At 35.1% G+C, this 6,352-nt stretch overlaps 1 pseudogene; it reads left to right on the top strand.

Moving 5' to 3' along the window:
• Nucleotides 1–567: 567 nt before the first annotated feature.
• LOC112923122 (large ribosomal subunit protein uL30-like) lies at nt 568–5,128 on the top strand (annotated as a pseudogene).
• The last annotated feature ends 1,224 nt before the right edge of the window (nt 5,129–6,352 follow it).

The following is a 6,352-nucleotide window of genomic DNA, read 5'->3' as shown; positions in this document are numbered from 1 at the left end:
AAATCTTTAAGAAAAAAAAGATTAGATGCTGCGAATATGAAGTTTTATTCCACATGAAATTTAGTACTATTTTAAGCTTTTTAAGATTATGATTATAAAGATAATAATATAATCTCAAAATTGAGATAAATATCTGCTATGAAGGACAAAAATAGGGTGGGATGGAGGAAGAGGATGAGATTCTCCAAGGTTGCCACCCACAAACATCAGATAATTGCTTTACTCTGGTCATTGATTTCAGTAGCTCAAAAGCTAAATAAATACCAAAATGAAACTTTTTTTTAAACCATTGGCTGGCATGCTTATTTTAATTGTACAATTTTAATTACAATATTTAAAGCTAGTTACAGCTGTGTAATTTAGTCATATTTATTATTTTGCCGTATTTTTATGTATGTATATAAAATGCATTGTGTTGTATAGGCCAAGCTGTTGAAATATTGCCAGAATGGTTCTTGATATTTCAAAAACTAAGCACGAACTATAAAGGGGGAGGGTTAATAGATTGAACTACATGAAAATATAAAGCTTCTACCTATCAAAACACACACTTAGGGCTTTGAAAACATGGCAGAGAAAAAGCAAAGAAAAAAGATAGCTGTGGTTTCAGAAAATCTCCTGAAAAAGAGGAAGGCTTATCAGGCCCTGAAAGCCACTCAAGCAAAGTCGGTACTTTTGGACAACAAGGAGCAGGAGAAAATAAAAGAGCTCAAGTTTAACCGACTGGAATGGCTCCTACATGATTGATTCCTGGTGGCAGCAACGTCACAGGGTACACCTCAGACATCTAGAAGTGAAACCTCATGGCTTGGAAGTGCCACATAAACATTCCTTGGCCTTTGTTGTATTGCATCCAAAGGATTAATAGAGTGAATTCACTGGGTGCAGAGGACCATTGCAGGGCTTCACCTAAGGATTTTCAGTGGTGACTTTGCCAGAATGATCCCTTCCACCCCCATATAAACATCGTGCATATAGAAATGAACCTTATGTAACCTGGGGATTTCCAAATCTGAAGTCTGTTCAGGAACTCATCTTGAAACAAGGACAAGCCAAGGTCAAGAATAAAACCATCCTGGGGCACCTGGGTGGCTCATCAGTCCATTAAAGTTCTGACTCTTGATTTCAGCTCAGGTCTTGATGGCAGGGTCCTGAGTTCAAGGCCCCCAATGAGTTCTTATTTTTAAGACAGCCTAAGTAAATAAATAAATTTTAAATAAATTTTAAAATAAATAAATAATATATTTTATTTAATAACAAAGTAAATTTTTATTTTAAATAAGTAAAGAAATAAATTAATTAAAAAGAGATAAATAAAACCATCCCTTTGACAGACAGTACAGTGATTGAGGAGCACCTGGGGAAGTATGGTGTTATTTTCTTGGAAGACCTCATTCATGGAAATTGCCTTTCCTAGGAAGAATTTCCAAACAATCTCTGAGTTCTTACATCCTTTCCATATCTCTGCAGCCCCTCCTGCTCCCAGGAATAGAGTAGGCTTCTTCAAGGAGGTGGGCTGACCTGGCTATGGAGTAAATGCATCAATCAGCTCATTCGGCAGTGGAATTAAATCCAGAATATCTGAAAGCACAATGCATTGGAGGCATATGTTTGTCTTTTTGAGTTGTTATCTGTATCTTCAAAGATTATCCTTGACTGTATCTTCAGAAACTGAAGAGAGTGATCAAGGAAAAGGTGATGATATTCCTGGCAGGCACTTCTCATCACAGCCCAGATCCAAGGAAAAGTACCAGCATTTTTTCCACATTGGCTGTCACTGGAACCTCTGAAGTCAGCAAACGACTCATGCCATGGAAGATGGAGTCCTGCTGTGTCACATCTCACATCTTCTATCCTGGGGTCTGATGAACAAATACCCAATCATGAATATAAAATAGCAGTGGGCCAAGCTCAGGGACATATTTGAACCTGGAGGTTCCTGGGGCCTTATTTTGAAAGGAACTTGAAATATAATTACAAAGAAGAGAACAAAAAGTGTGGGGAGAAAACACACACTTAAAAAAAAAATCAGTGTAAACTAGGAGAAAACCTTCACAACACATATAAACTTTAAGGGATTAATTCAGAATATATGCGTATCAATATGAAAAAACTAACAGAATAAGAAAATTGTAAGAGACAAATGGGCCATTCATAGAAGTAAAATAAGAAAGACTCAATTCTGCTAATAATCAGGAAAACGCAAGTTAAAACCACAAGTGCTTGTGGAAGTCAGGTAGGTAATGTTAGGATAGAGTGCAAACCAAGTGTTTCAAAATGAGAAGTGATGCTAACTGGAAAATTGGAGTATGCAACTTCTACCCAGCTCTAGCAGTTGACATGAGGAAATGATTCCTGTTTGTTCAAAAGGTACCAGGCTTTTATATGAAATTTCACAATTCTTAAAACACTGTACAGACCAAACAAAGATGTTCAAGACCCAATACAGTTCTCAGGGCATGAATTTGCAAACTTTAAACCCCTATTGAAAGAAAATATGTTATCTCTATAGCAAGGCTCCAAACTTACTCCTTTTTTTTTTAAAAAAAGATTTTATTTATTTATTCATGAGAGACACACAGAGAGAGAGGCAGAGACATAGGCAGAGGGAGAAGCAGGCTCCATGCAGGGAGCCCGATGTGGGACTGGATCCCAGAACTCCAGGATCACGCCCTGGGCCAAAGGTGGTGCTAAACCCCTGAGCCACCCGGGCAGCCCTCCAACTTATTCCTAAAGAGAGTGAGCCCCCAATTATCATGTTGTAAGGCTTTTAGTACTTTTCCCCTTCCTACAAAGTTGTGGGCACCACAAGATCTCTTTGATGACTATTTGGTACCCAACACAAGCATTGCATGTTAATTCTTCTAGTATTTCTTCACTTTGTCTCATTAGCAGTTTATCTCAACTATGTTATTTTTTTACATTGACCATGTTTTTCTTATCAACATTATTGTGTTATAATACAACCCTAATTCTCAGAGTAGATCAATGGCTCAGAGTTGGTCATGAAATCTTAAAAGCAGTGTTCAAAAAGAAAAAAAAAACATATACCTTAAAAAATGTAAGAATGGATGAAGAATATGTGAGATAAAGATATAGATATATACATACACACAATGGAATATTACTCAGCCATAAAAAAGAATGAAATTTTGCTATTTGTAACAACATGAGTGGAGCTAGAGAGTTCTATGCTAAGTGAAATAAGTCAGAGAAACACAAATACCATATGATCTCACTTATATGTGGAATTTAAGAAACAAAACAAATGAACAGGCGGGGAGGGGGGAAGAGAGAGAGGCAAACCAAGAAATAGATTCCTCACTGTCTGGAATAAACTCCTGGTTATCAGAGGAGAGGTCAGGTGGAGGTTGGGTTAAATAGGTGATGGGGATTGAGGAGATCACATATTGTGATGAGCACTGGGTGTTGTATGAAAGCGTTGAATCACTAAATTGTACACCTGAAACCAATATTACATTGTATGTTCACTAACTGGAATTTAAATAAAAACTTTTTTAAAATATAAGGTTAAATTGTGAATAGGACTCCAGCATAAATTTAAAATGTGAATCAGTGTATGCTCAGAACTCTGTATTTGCCAATGTAGAGAATTCAAATAAATGCCATAAATTTAAATATATATATATATTATTACAAAGATGAATTTCTGAAAACTGATAGTTTTTTGGACTGGTGGCCTATTCCTCCAATAATCCTCATTTATAAAAATTTCACAAATAATGACATGATTCATCAGTGTTTTTATCTAATTTTCAAGGCAAGCATAATGAGCTACTATCTGGTAAAACAATGGAATTCTTACAAAACCAATAATGCTTTTCAACATAAACTTGATGTCTCTAAAGAAAAATCATACTAATGATCATCACTGTAGTCTTTAAAACCAGGTACAAGTCACTATTTCCAAGAGACATAAAAATAGCTACAGGATGCCTGGGTGACTCAGTCACTGACTGAGCACCTGTTCTTGGTTTCAGCTCAGGTCATGATCTCAGGGTTGTGGTATTGAGCCCCACATCAGGCTCTGCACTCAGCATAAAGTCTGCTTGTCCCTCTCCCTCTGCTCTTCCCTGCGTTCATGCTCTCTCTCTCTCTCTCTCAAATAAATAGATAAAATATTTTTTAAATAGCCTCAAAATTAAGGGCAAATATTATGTTCAGAGAGAATACAAAACAAATATAGGAAATCTGTTATCAGATAACTTTCCTGTTGGACATTATGTAATATCAATATTATACAGTATAGGAAAGCAACTCTTACTGTGTGTGCTGGATATCATAAATAAAAGAACCATGGTGACTGAAGTCAAAAGCCTAGGAAAGCCAAACCTACATAACCCAAATCTGTTCAATCCCTGATAGATTGAAGTAATCAGCCTTTCAGCTATGCCTCAAGGAGGAAATGAACCATCTCCTGAGAAAAATAAGTATCGACTTCTTCAGTCATTATGGTTCTTTTATATATAATATCCAGCATATATTTAAAAATATAAGACATAAAGAAAATGCAGAAAACACAACTGATAAATCAAGAGAAAAAAAATAGACAATAAAGAAAACTCACAAGAATCCTAGCTACTTGAGTTAGTACAAAGGGATTTTAACTACCATGAACATGTTAAAGAATATACAGAAAAATCAGGATTAAATTAATGAAAATGAGTTTTTCTAGTTTTACTGAGATGTAATTGACATACAATAATGTGTAAGTTTAAGGTATACAACCTAATGATTTGATATATGTCTATACTATGAAATCATTACTACCGTAAGTTTAGTTAATATCCATTACCTCATATAGCTACAAACTTTTTCTTGTGATGAGAACTTTTAAGATCTACTCTCTTGGCAACTTTCAAATATGCAATAGAATGTTATTAAATATAGGCACCATGCTGGACATTTACATACTCATTTATTTATCTTTTAAGTGGAAGTTTGTGCCTTTTGATCACCTTCACCCATTCTCCTATCCCTTAAAGAAGTAGTAGGAGAAAATGCAGTGAATCTCTCTACCATCTTGAAGAAAGTTGTTTCTTTACATAACATTGTTAAAATTCATAAAGAGAAAGACAGGTTTGACTTGTCCAAAATTAAAAACTGATGATAGATAACAAATGTCATATAATTTCACTCATATGTGGAATTTAAGAAACAAAACAGGTGAACAGAGGGGAAGGGAAGAAAAAAATAAGATAAAGACAGAGAAGGAGTCAAATCATAAGAGACTCTCAAATATAGGGAACAAACAGAGCTGCTAGAGGAAAGGTGTGGGGAGGGATGGGGTAACTGAGTAATGAGCATTAAGGAGGCTACTTGATGTTATGAGCACTGGGTGTTAAATGTAAGTGATGAATCACTAAATTCTACTCCTGAAACTAATACATCATATATGTACTATCTTGAATTTAAATAAAATCTTGAAAGAAAAAAAAACTTATGATAGAAAAGATAGTACCAAAACAGGCAAAGAAAAGTAGGAACTTCCATACTGTCTTCCATAGTGGCTAAATCAATTTATGATCCTACCAACAGTTCATAAGGGTCCTCTTTTCTTCACACCTTGCCAGCATTTGTTATCTCTTATTCTTTTGATCACAGCCATTCTAACAGCTATAAGGTGATATCTCATCGTGGTTTTGATTTGTGTCTTCCTAATTATTAGTGATGTTGAGCACCTTTTCATGTACCTATTTGAATATATTCTTTAGGAAAATGTCAATTTGGGGCCTGTACCCATTTTTCTAATTGAATTGGATGGGTTTTTTTGCTATTGAGTTGTAGGAGCTCCTTATATATTTTGGACATTAACCCTTTATCAGATATGTAGTGTGCAAATATTTTCTGCCATTCCGCAGGTTGCCTTTTCATTTCACTGATTGTTTTGTTAACTGTGTAGAAGCTTCCTAATTTGGTGAAGTCTCACTTGTTTATTTTTGCTTTTGTTGCTTGTGCTTTAAGTGTCATAGTCCAAAAAGCATTGCAAAGACTAATGTCAAGGAGCATTTTCCTTATATTTTCTTCTAGGAGTTTTATGGTTTCACATCTTACATTTAAGTCTGTAATCCATTTTGAGTTAATTTTTGTAAGTGATGTAAGATAATACTCAGTTTCTTTCTTTCTTTTTTTTTTCACTTAGTTTCTTTCTTTTGCATGTACACTTCCAATTTCCCCAGCACCATTTATTGAAGAGACTATCTTTTTCCCATTGAGTATACTTAGCTCCTTTGTCAAAAATTAGTTGACTGTATATATGGGGTTTTATTTTGGGGGGATCTCAATTCTGCTCCATTGGTCTATATGTCTGTTTTTATGCCAATACCTACTG

The sequence above is a fragment of the Vulpes vulpes genome, chromosome 14 (genome assembly GCF_048418805.1).
Source record: "Vulpes vulpes isolate BD-2025 chromosome 14, VulVul3, whole genome shotgun sequence".
Taxonomy (NCBI): Eukaryota; Metazoa; Chordata; class Mammalia; order Carnivora; family Canidae; genus Vulpes; species Vulpes vulpes.
This window is presented reverse-complemented; position numbering and strand designations above follow the sequence as displayed.